Below are 12760 nucleotides of genomic sequence, written 5' to 3' on the forward strand. Positions count from 1 at the left end.
GACGGAATCGGGCGCGGCCCGTGTTCTGAGGCGAAGAGGTTTTGGTGGCAACAGCGGAAGGGACCGTGGCGACCGACAGGACTGACCCTCATCCGCTCCTAGCGGAGCAGCAGCCCGGGTCCACATACGGGGCTCAGGCCTGTGGGGTGATCGGTTCCCTGACAGGGTGTATTTGTGTGTTCTCACTGTAGTTCCCTAAAACATCGTCCACAGCCGCTTGTGGGCTGTGTGATTTTGCTGTGCTTTGCTGTCGGCTCTGCACAGGCCAGGGTCCAGCTCTGTGCTGAAATGGAGAAAACATGGATTGGACGTTCCCAAGGTTGATGTTTCTAGGAGTGCCTAAAGAGTGATGTTTTTTGGCTATGTAGTCAAACTTTGTACAAACTAAAGTCCACTGAGAAGTTTTCTCTTCCTAAATATTTGGAGTACTGTTTTTCCCAAAGACCCCAAATTTTGTCAGTTCTTGCACGTTAACTAGTATAAGCTGGATTACCATTCCCAAAGCTGTTCCTGGCCTTGTGCCTTTCAGCTACAAGGGAGGGCTGAGAAAAAGGAGAAGTCGGTAAAACAGACAAAAGTCTGTCATCTGTATGAAGAGCAAAGAGAAACAGTAGCAAGAGCATTATGCAAAGGTGGGGGTACGGGTCTGGATAGAGAAAGGGGAAGACAGCAAGAAAATACAGCATACGATGTGAAAATTTATGGACCCACGGTGAAAAAGTAGGTGTTTGGCCTCAAAATAGAACTAAAACAATCTTCATGTGAAATCCTAGTATCAAGTACACCTCAAACTGGAAAACCTTGGAATAAACCCAGGAATTCTGGATGGTCAATATCCATGTGGGCAAATAGCTGTAAGTCTCTCAATCACTGCATAAATCACAGGTTTTCACCTGAATGCATTTGTCTCAAAATGTGCATCTGATAGGAAAGGATTTGTCCTGGCTGCTGTGAGACAGCAGAGTGCCTGTCTCACCTGCTCGGGCATCACCTCTCCTGGGACAGCACTGAGCGCCCCTTCACCTCCATCTCCTCCCGAGAGCCCAGGGCGGGAATTTCCACACCCGGCTGCGGAGCTGTTGGTATCAGTGGGTTTCCCCAGGGCTGTTTATGAGTGACAGCTAAAATGGAAGCAAGATCACTCCCCGTGCGCTTTCTGAAAGGCACAACCTCCCTGCATGAGGGTCACTGCCGGCAGGGCGCTGCCAGTGAGATCTGATTATATGATGTGCGACTTGGCGTAAATCTCAGCTTTCTGACTGAATCTGGAAAAGGAAGCAGAGAGGCGACTACAAATCCCAGGGTGCTGTGGTCGCTGCTCGCAGGGAGGTCGGATCCTGCCCCATCCGCCTCCTGCTCTTTGTTCCAGCCACACTTGGGAGTTGCAGTACAGTGCAATGCGTGTTTTGAATTTTGGCGCCTGTCTGCAAACTGTAACCCAACTGCTGCTGGAACTCAGCCCCTTGTCCTGCCCCTTGTCCTGCCCCACGCAGTCCGTGTCGTCTCTAACGGCACTGCCTTCCCCGGAGCAAACAACAAAAAAATAACCCTGAGCTTCAAGCCGTGCGCTTAGAGTGGACTTTTTCTCTCTTTAACATTCAGTTTCCAACACTAGCAAGTTCGTGGAAGACCAGCTATAAACTCTGGTTGCGTTAGACAGGAAAAAATATTTTAAGAATGCTGAAAGCCTCTGTCTAAACATTTTTGGGTTAGCTCGTTTTTACTCTTCTGATTTGATGTGATAATCTGTGCATCTGTCATATTTTTGAAATTATTTTAAGCTTTTTGCCTAATTGTGATTGGTAGTGTAAACCGGATGTAAATCCCCTTTGTTCATGAAGTTTAGCCCTCAGATTTTTTAGATAATGGCTTAGAAACTTTGAATGTTTCAAGAGTTTTTGTGTTTTGGGGTTTGGTTTGGGGGGGGGTTTTTTTGCCTTCTAGTGTTACTGGGTATTTTCATAGTGCTGCTATCAATTGTATTGCAGTAAACTATTTTTTTTTTCCAAAATATACTTCCTGAAATATGCATCAATAATAATGCCTGATAATTTCTACATTTTTTAGAAAGTCCTTTTCTTTAGCAGTAACCCGGACACTTGCACACTTTCATCCCTGACACCAACCTCCCCTTGTTTAACATAATATGTATGTTCACTTTTCCAAAGAGAATGGTTTGGCAGTGAGATGGGGAGAGGAAGCATCAAGGAAGAAAGGGAAGTGCAAGCTGAGTGCCCACTCACCAGCTGTGTTTTCCAGGGAGTGCAACACGTGTTTCAGTTGTGGTATTGGCATCTGTTCAAATACTGGTCCTCTTGGATCCCTACTATGAGAGGGATTTAGTATCGAACCAGGGTCAATATGGTTATTAATCTCTTAATATTTAGCAATTGGTTTTTCATTAGAGACCTTGACAGGTCTTTGCTACCCAAAACAATTTTACAATAAACTCCTTCTGTACAATAAACTTCTGAGCAAGTAGAATGGATTTGTTATCCCAAGACAAAATAATTTAGTGTTTGACAAAGGGACAATATAGGGATGTGTCAGTCTTACCTGGCTGGGAAAACAGAGGATCATGGCAATTCCTGGGGCTGCATTCCTGGGCATTCAGATTGGGAACCTGTTCAGAGTACACTGAGGCTCCTGTCTTGCCCACTCTCCCAGAATTTCCACTTTGTGGAAAGTGGAGCAGAGGAGGAAGCTGCTGCAGGTACAAAGTCAGGAACTTGGAAGAGCCTTGGGCTCAGTACTGAAGCTCTAGCTCAAAGACACTTGCAATATATCTGACTGTGCATAGGATAAGAATAAATTTTTGGGATGTCAGACACAGACAGTAGGGACAGGCTCTGTTTAGCTCTGGAGTGCTTCTACCACCAGGTAAATGAAGGAATTGCTTCCAGTACATAATAAAGACAAAGGAAAACATTGTGTATCCTTTGATACAGAGCACCTTGTCATTCGTTGACCAGTTTCCTGTACATTTGTGTCTAACAAGTTTTCTGAGGCTATCTGGGATTTCATAATGTCTCTGACATTTTCATAAATCTGGAGATACAGGATTTCCACTGCTATTTCTTAACTGCTTTGGTTTCTCAGCAGCTGCTGCCATGCTCTCCTCTTTCTCATTTTACACTCTTTTATTTGTATGTCTTTAATAGAATTATTTCTATATTTACTGTAGTCACCTAACTCCACCTCTGCATCATGTTCTTCACCTTGCTTGAACAGCCAGACAATGTTTCATTGATTGTCTCAGATATTGTCATTAATTTCAGGAAGGAGCAAGGACTGAATATATATCACATAACATTTTCCTACCAGTCCAAAATCAATTTGGCCTCAACATTAGTGCTCAAAAAATTGCTAGCAATGACTCCAAGTCTGGAAGAAGCACTCATACCTCACCATGGAGTTCTCCTCCTGAATTTTATCTTTCATTGAATAAAATTGCTTCCAGCAGTGTCAGGACAGAAAGCACTAAAGCAAGTAGAGAAAATGAATGGTATGCCATGAGTCATGGATGAAACCTTCCTCATCCACTATGAGAAAGTTTGCTGAGATGTAAAAAAGAGCAAAGAGGAACGTGGCACACAACTGTGGGGTTAAAGCAAACAGACAGCAGACTGTAGGACAAGGGTTTTTTTCGAGACAAGACATCACACTGTAATGTGTAGAGGGTGTATTTGTTTCTGAATCTAGCATCTAATGTTTGACAGGAGTTTTGAACAATAATAATCTTTTGCTACAGCATTTACCTCCTTACTGAGGCAGAATTCAAGCTGTTATCACACTGAGGGAAGTGTTAACAAGTCTGGACAGAGAGAATTCTGGTCTGTGCTTGGAATTGTTCACTCTTTTGTGGCAGGAAGGCGAGTAACTTCTAAGCGTGGCCCTTTAGACTCTTGTACTGGAACGAGACCCTGGTCTCATGTGATCAGAAAGAAATGAGAATTTAATTCAGAAAACACTTCATATTTTCCCCCATCTCAACAGAAAAGGGGTAAAAGAAGATGCTGAGGGGGTCAGTGCTCAGGGCTGCCCGACTTCCCACAATTCCACTCTGTCATTTTTCTACAGAGTGATTTGCTTATAATAGCCCATGCTAAAAAGATCCCCGTCTATAACACAGGAGCCAAAGAGAGGGTTCCTGCAGTACAGCTCATTCACAGTCTTCCCCAGGCACAGGAGGAGGTGTATGGTGGGATACATCAGCCTTCAGGGTAGCATCACCTACTGTGTCTCATGCCCACTGGCTCCTGAGGACTCAGGAATTCTTCCAAACTAATAGGAAAACAGATTTCTTGGTAGTTGAATACCGTGAAAGCACCACTGAAAACAGATGAGCTGGCCAGGTAGGAAAAATACCACTGCTTCCTTCTAGTCAGACTGTGGCAGCCTTTGGAGCCAGAACTGTAGGCGTGCCTGTGCAGACCAGATGCTGTTTAAAGAGATAAATAGCAACATTACACTAAGATCAAGGAAGGGATTATTCGCATCACTTTTAATGAAATATTGGGCCAATAATCTCTAACACTGTGAGTTTTCCCTTTCACATACAGAGCTGGATTTTATTCTAGTTACACTTTCGGGGATCCAAAGACAAAAGTGTCCTCTGCAGCCTGCCAAGGTAGCCCCAATTCTCAGCACCCCGTGGAGTTCAGGTTCCCTCATTTCACATGCAAGCCCTTCATCATTTAGCCATTTAGCAGTTTGGAGAGCACAGTGAAGGAGGGTGGGGACTGGCTCTGAATGCAGTTCCTCTGAGTTCACAAAGCTGGTGTTATCAGCCAGGAGCAATCCCAGCTCTGCTCCAAGAATCACTTAAATCATTGCTACACCGGTGGAGCTGTGGGAGGGGAGCACACAGTGCTCACACCCCTGCACTATTATTATATAAAGCCTGGCACTGATCTCCATGCTAATGAAAACAAACCCAGGGGTTTTTTCAAAACAACCATTTGGCGCTTAGTTTTCAAATCCACAGTCCAACTGCAGCTGGCTGGGTGCCCATCACCATGGAGTTATTTACATATTTTCCTCCAGCAGCTGCAGTAACCTGTTCTGTTCCTCGTGTCTGGCCAGGCTGGCTCAGCTTTTGTCATGGTCTCACTGGAGGGAAATATTTCAGTCTTGTGCTATTTCACAAACCAGCTCCCAGTGTGTTGGGAGTTCAGTTCTTAGTGTAGAAAGGTCAAAGCAGAAACCTTTGGCTTCCCTTTGAAAGAGAATTATCTACTTATCCCATCATACACTGTAACATGCTACATGCATTTGGGAGTGCTGATTCCTTAAGCCAGAGCTTCTGTCAAAGGTAAAGTTTACAGGGTAAACATATGTGAGAAGGAAGAAGACAGGCGTAGAGAGATAATGAGGTATGTGCATGGGATCAGTCTCTCTTGGACATATTACATGATTAATCAAGGAGATGAAAGGAATGCTGTCTGCAACTCCAAAGTGTGCTCCACCCAAGATCTCAAAGTATTTTACAAAGGATAATTCATTAGGCTTTATAATAATCTTGCAACAAAACTAAGATGACCATGAAGCTTATTCAGTTAATGCCTGTATGTCTTGAGTTTCATGGAGTAGCTCTTTGAACTTGGCTCTCAGCTCACAGAATAATAGAATCACAGATTGGTTTGGGTTTGGGTTGGAAGGGACCTTAAAGCTCATCTTGTTCTAACTGCCTGCTGTGGGCAGGGACACCTTCTACCTTCCACAGGTTGCTCCAAGCCCCATCCAGCCTGGCCTTGGACACTTCCAGGGATGGGGCAGCCACAGCTTCTCTGGGCACCCTGTGCCAGGGCCTCCCCACCCTCACAGGGAACAATTCCTTCCCAATATCCCATCTATCCCTGCCCTCTGGCAGTGGGAAGCCATTCCCCCTTCTCCACGCCCTTGTCCAAAGTCCCTCTCCAGCTCTCGTGGAGCCCCTTTAGGGGCTGTCAATACATCTGTCTCATTGGAAAACATTTTTTCAGTCCACAGCTGGAGACAACAGTGAAGTGCTGGAGCACTGCCTCTGTTAACACTTGCATTGGAGCTGCATGTCCTTGAAGAACAGCCCCAGCTAAGCATGAACCTACAACAGGAAGCCATTTCCTGTCTTGAGTTTGGTACAGTCAGGAGAGATCCTGCCCTACCCCACTCTCCTGCAGCCTGTGCTCTATTCTGAATTTTGAAGGCCAGCAGTATCACATCACTTCTTTCTTTACCACCATCACACTGAGGATGCATGTGAGTGGGCAGGTGCAAGAATCAGATGTTTTGGGCAGCCATTAAAGAGATTTGCTTGGATGGAGTAAATGGGCAGGAGCTACAGCAAATGAGGAAAAGCTTTTGTTTGATGGCGATATTTGCAGGCTTCCTCTGCACTGCTAAACCCCAGTTCTGGGTATGAGAATAGCACAGATTTGTAGGATTTAATATGTTTTACACAGTCTGCAGAAATCTTGAATGTTCAAGAAAAATCAGCTTCAGCATGGCCCCCTATGTTGTGTAGTGTGACAGGCTGGCATGCAGAAAACTGCGCCCTGGAAAGATCAGGGCCGTTGCTCAGGGGCTGGATGGATGTCCTCGCTCATTGGGTAATCTGCCCAAGTGCAGGAATTCAGGGCTGGGCCTGCTCTGGCTGAACCTCTGAGCTTCTTCAAGTGCAAAATCCAGAAAAAGCTGCTGGGTTCAAAGTGCCAAGCTTCCCAAACTGTAGAGAACTAACAAGTGGCATGGATTCACTGACAGTCCTTCCCTTGTGCCAAGGAGGCCAGGCCAGTTCTCCTTCAATATATCAGGAAATATTGCCCCAGTTTACAGGCACGGTGTCCACCTCTGTCTCTCCCATCTGTGATACTCCCATCATAAATGATTCAGAACATCATCCATCTCTGGGGATTTACTCACACCACTAACAGAGATGGTTCCCAGCCCAGTGCAGGTGTGTGCAACCCCCATGGCACATGTGGCCACATCCTTAAGGCCTGCTTGAGGTCTAGAACCCATTTGGCAGTTGTCTTGGAGAACGGACTACCTGAAAACACCTGTCTGATGTGTGAGACTCATAGCTTCAAACAGTGGGATTAATCTGGTATTTGCTGGGTAATAAGGAAGGAGTTGATAAACCACGATGCAACTGTCGCTTGGGTTTGCATTTTTATAGCACGTTTGGAGTGGGAAGCCAGCGAGTGCTAGGAAACTGCAGACACTTAAATGGCCTCAGAATGGAGGAAGGCAGAGAGATCAGTTTGAGGTTACAATGGTCAGTGAGGCCATTGGCAGCTTATACTGATGATTTAACTTAAAAAGCAATAAAGAGTTAAGTCAGTGATGCATGGTGGACATTGTGTAGACAAGCCTCCATTTGCAGGAGTCAGAGTGCTGATGGCTAGAAGTGTGCATGCTCTCTTCTGTGCCAGTACTGTGCTGGTCTGAACTGGTCTGGAGGAGTAGAAGCTCAGATCTGCTCAAGCCTGTCAAGTTTGCAGAACATAAATCACTATTTGTCCTCTCTACCCCTGCTATGCAGATATGTTTGGATGGTACACCACTGGCTGTTCTGGTTCAGTGGCCATCCCACCCAGTGGCAGGGTCTGGAGGACTGGCCTGCGGCCAACGGGGAGAATACCTCCACCCTACATCCAGCAAGGAGCTGGGAGTCCTTCCAGTGTAGTGCCTGGGCACCTCAGGTGCCTAGAGTTGCTCAGCCAGCCTCAGGATATCTTTGGCTTCATGACTAGGACTCCCACAAGGAGAAAATTCTGTGTGAAGAATCCACACTTCTGTGGGCCACCCATGGGCACTGTGACTACTGAGCCTTTTACTTTTGCTCTGTTGTTACACAAATCTCTTGAATTTTGTTTACTTTTCATTTAGTTTTTTTCTTCTCACCCTGCACATTTCTCCTTTGGTGTCAATGACAGGCAGCACCCTGGACATGCCAACTAATCATGACCAATTTTCCTGTTTGTTCTTGTCAAAAATACCTTCTCATGTAAAAGAAATAGCAACATTTGCTTTCTACAGGACTCTGCTGTTGGGATATATACAAGGAAGGACGGACACCTCCTTGGAAGGCGGATACTCCCATTACTCTCATCTTCCCAGGAAACAGTCTTGCTGGGTTGTCCCTGCAATCCCTGGCCTGTTGGTGAGTCTTCTTCTGAATGAACTCACCCTAGGAAGGACCTCCCCTTTGAAGTTCCCCCATCTTCTCAACCTTTGCATCATTCTTGCTGCTTTTGTGACTTCTTCTGGCTCGAGAACCTCAGTGCCCAGTGGCTACTCCCTGCCCTGCAGGTCACAGGTATGCCCCAGACTCTGCAGATGCCCTTAGCCTGCAAGGATAAGGTGTGGGCAGGTAATCTATCCATGCAAGATAGGAGCAAGAAATGTTAGAGTTCTAAGCCTTTGCGAACCATGTTGTGTCATGAGATCAGTCATGAAAAACTGCTTTGTAGCTGCCTGATGGGATATGGTGCAAGCAAACAGCACAGCTGAGAGCCAGCTCACACACAGCTGCTCCTCTGGAATGGTGTCACTGGAGATTGAAGAGGAGCTCTTCTTGCCTCCACTGTGGACACTCAAAGCCCTCTTGGGATGGGTAAGAGATGTGCCATTGCTCAGCGGGACTCAGTCTGGGCAGGCAGTGTCCAAACAGCTTCTCTTACAAAAAGCACCTGGGGCTGCTCAGGTAAATGAGCCCCATTCACCTCGGAGCTGCAGAAAAGCTTGTGCCAGAATGGTGGAGGATCCTTCACACAGGCACTCTGCCTCTGCAGACATGCCTCCTTCCTCTGCAGCACCTACGTAGGTCCTCCTGCACAGGGCACAGCAGTTTGCAGCAATCGCCCCCTTCACTGGCTGTGACTGCTGCCCGTGTCTCTTGTCCATGCCACAGACTGAGCACCTCAACCCACCTTCCCCTCTGACCTCCCTTTCCCTGTCAGGTTCATGCTGGCAACCCCTCCTCCTGTGTCCTGTTCCTGCACAGCAAAGAGCTCCGCGCTGGGCCTGGAGGAGTGCTCCTGCCTGGGCCCAGAGCACCATGCCTGGGTCAGGGAGAGGCGTGGGGGGCCAAGAACACACCGAGCTAGAAATGAGGGCCAGCTTCAAACCTCTGTCTGAAACCTGAGGTCCTCACAGGCTCCACTGAGATGCCAGTTTGTGCTCCTGCCTCTCTCTGGAAGCTCTTTATGGCTGGACAGCCCAGGACCCCACTGGCACATAGTGACAATTGGGTAGAGTCCATCCAGCCTCCTGGCACTGCCCAAAGGGGCAATGCCCCCTTGCTGCTCCCTCCACACCCTTCAGCCTGCTCCCCCTTGACAGCAGTGACTTTCAGCTGGCCCACCAAGGGACTGAGGCATGGGCTCATCCCCACAGAAGCCATTCCTAGCTACATGGCATCCAGCCACTGCAAAGCATTGGCCTCCTTGTAAAATGCAGCCGGCATAACAATGGAACTTGCATTTGTCCAAAGTGACTGCTTCCGAGGGAAATCTGTGGGTCTGTAAATGGCCTTTCCCACCTGATAAACCTTTCCATCCCCAGCAAGACCAGCAAGGAGGACAGATCAGCATCACCATGGTCCCACCATGCAGTGGCCATGGGGCGCAGCAGTGTGAGACCCCCTGTAGAGTGGCTGTAGGAGAAACCACTTTTGTGTGGGTCCCTAAGAGAAGGCAGGACATTGGCTTCCCAATGACAAAAATAAAGGTCGTTTACCCAAGGACATACTTTTCACTTGGAAGTGATAAGCAACTTGGAAGACCAAAGCTTAAGGCATCTATAATTGCAGAAGTGGATACAAAATGAAGGAATTCCATCGCATGGCAACAGAGGTGAGGCTGTTAGCTCAGGCTATAAAATCAGTGTTGTAAGGCCCAGAGAAGGCTCAGAAGGGTTAAATCCTTTCCTTCAGCAGACAGGAGCAGCCTGCCTGAACTGGCAGCTGCAGATGGTTCCTCTGCTCAGGCTGAGCAGGCAGTTGGACTGGTCAGGTGGTCAGAAACTATACTTCAGCAGAAGGCGCAGGCAAAGATTGTTTTGAGGTTTTTCCTAGAGCAGCTGGATTTGGGAACAGTTGCTATCTGTGGCACTGTGGGTGACAGCTTTAGCAGTGTGCATGTGCTATAAAAGAAGACCTTGCACTAAACAGAACATCAGAAATACAGGCAGTTCATGGGTGTTGCATGTGGTGACCAGGGAGCTGCTGCAGGGGCAGTTGCCTTTCTCCTCCTCACAGGAGGGCAGTTTCATGGCTCCTCTGTGTGTGTCTGTGTCCATGCACATGTGCTGCTCCAGAAGGGAGACCATGGCTTGAGCAGAGCTGCTGGTGCCCTTGCTTGCGGGGTGATGTAGGAAAAGGATTTAGCTTGCTGTCTCTTCTCCTGGTTTTGGTAGTAGAGGCTGTTGGTTTCAGATCTAGCTGCGAAGTCTTGCAAGTTATCAAATACTTCTGGGGGACACTGTCTGGACCTCGGTTTACTTACTAACAGCAGCATGTTCTTTAAAGTCAGGTTCAAACTATTTCACGAAGAAGACCAAAGGACCAATGTGAAAACTGTCCTGTGATGTGATGTGCAGAGCAGTGTTTTGTTTAAAAATGTGCTAACTAATGAACCATTACCAAAGACAGTAGTTCAAGTCTCTGATTGCCTCAAAGCAGGGCTTAAAAACTCTAAGAGAGCCAGTGAGGAATGCAGTAGCCATGCGGCACAAGGCAACTGGAGGCTGGCCTGGCTGAGCTGAGATCACTGCAGCAGCTCTCCATGCTGCAGCAAACACCGTGTGGGAGAGAGACAGCATCCAAAGGCAGCAGGATCATTCCAGTGGGAGAGGGCTGTTTTTATCAAAAGAGGTAGTAGTGAAGACTCTGCGGTGACCTTTACTTCCCTACCAAGGAGTTTAAGCAAAGAAGCCTCAGTTTGGCTCCAATTGCTCCCTGGGTGGTTCCATTACACACCAGGGACTCCTCCACCTCTGTCATCTCACCAGCAGAGGCTGAACAGACCCTTGTCCAGCTCTGTCCTGCCAAAAACAGGACAACAAAAGAACACAGTGGGCATTGGTGGCAACTACCATCAAGCGCCAAGCAGGGCCAACACAGCACTCCATGCCCATGAGAGAGGCCTTGCTCATCATCATCACAGGTTTTGTGTCTCACACAAAAGAAGCCACTTCTTAGCTGGTAAAGAGAGATATTATTATTTCTGTTGTCCCCACATCCTCTTTTCAGAGCCGTGTTCTGTTGTGGTGCATAGGAGTATTTCCATCCCTGACTGAGAGGGCCACAGTTGCAGAAATACTGTGTATGATGAACCCCATGCAGAGATTTTTGCTGGCTGCTGTTGTAAGTAATTATTTCCTGGAAAACAGAGAGGCTCCACCACTTGGGGAAACACCCTGCATGGACATGTGAAGCACAGGGCAGAACCACTCAGCCCTGAGCCTTGCAGAATTGAGTGGGGCTTTCAGCTGCTTGAGGTCCAGAGGCCTGAAGTGGTACAGCCAGGATGCACTGGGGAAGGGGAACTTCCAGAAGAAACCAGACATTGAGAGCAACACCATCTCAGCTCAAAGGGAAAGCTTCTGGCTACCTATGGGAATGGTGCTGAAGTTCTTTCACATTGGTTGCTATGCATATTTTGTAAATTAACATAAGACAGTAGCCTCTGAATTTAAGGTAGCCTGGATTTAGGCATGAGGCTGAGCCTGTCTCCTGCCTGCCTCCCCTATGACCAGCCCCTACCAGCCTCCTTGGGGCTGCTGGCTTACAGGGTGACCCATACTGCCTGCTGGAAGACATCTAGCAGAAAACCACATCTGGATCTTGGCAAATGCAAATACTTGCATCCTGCAAGGCCTTGGCCAAGAAGGGGTAAGACAGGAAGGCAGAGCACTGCTGAGCAGCATCAGGCTGCTGGCCTTGCCTGTCCTCCTCCCTTTTGGGGAGATGATTCAGTTAATACTTGGAATCAATGGGTAAAGGGTTTCCCCCACTGTGCCAGCTATGGGAGCATATCCTGTGAGAGCATCTTTCATCCGATGTTACACAACAGCTTGTTGGTGGGTACAGGCTTCACAGTGACCCTCTGGGAATTCTGGCTCCCCTAGCAGAAGGGAAGGGAGCTCTGCCTTTCCATAGCTGCAGATGGTGGATCTCAGAAGGTGTGTATGGCTTTTTGGCCATGATGTCATGAAGGGGGCTGGCTGAAAGAGGAATGCAGTCAAATGGACAGGTGGAAATCAGTTTGTACCTGGTATGTCTGCCTGCCTTAAGAATGCATACCTCTGCAGTGAGCAGGATGAGCTTCAGGTTCAGAAGAAAATGGAGTCCCAGGTACCACCACTCAGCTGTGCATCCTGTGCCTCTGTCAGATGGACCATAGGTTGTGCTGATTCTGTACTTGGAAAAGAGGAAGGACACTAAAATAAACTTCATCTGTCTCCCTCAGAGAGAGGCTCTGTCTTGGTTTGAAAGACAGGTGCCTGCCAAGGCAGGCAGGAACTTCCCTTGGAATACAAAATGTGACCTCCTTCCTTCCAAATTATTGTAACTTTGAAATTAAGGGGCTTTCAGGCAAAGATATGTGAAAAGGAGTAGGAGTTCTTTACTAGTGTATCTAGATATGTGCAAGGAGATGAACAAACAGCAGCGGCAGCACCAACGAGCAGCAGCAGAGCCCAGGGCCGGCCTCTCCTGGACGCAGGCCCTTTCCCCTCGGTGCAGCTCCGCTCCCGCGCCGCACGGGGGCGGGGG

Source organism: Corvus brachyrhynchos, unplaced genomic scaffold (genome assembly GCF_000691975.1).
Source record: "Corvus brachyrhynchos isolate BGI_N302 unplaced genomic scaffold, ASM69197v1 scaffold130, whole genome shotgun sequence".
NCBI classification, from domain to species: Eukaryota; Metazoa; Chordata; class Aves; order Passeriformes; family Corvidae; genus Corvus; species Corvus brachyrhynchos.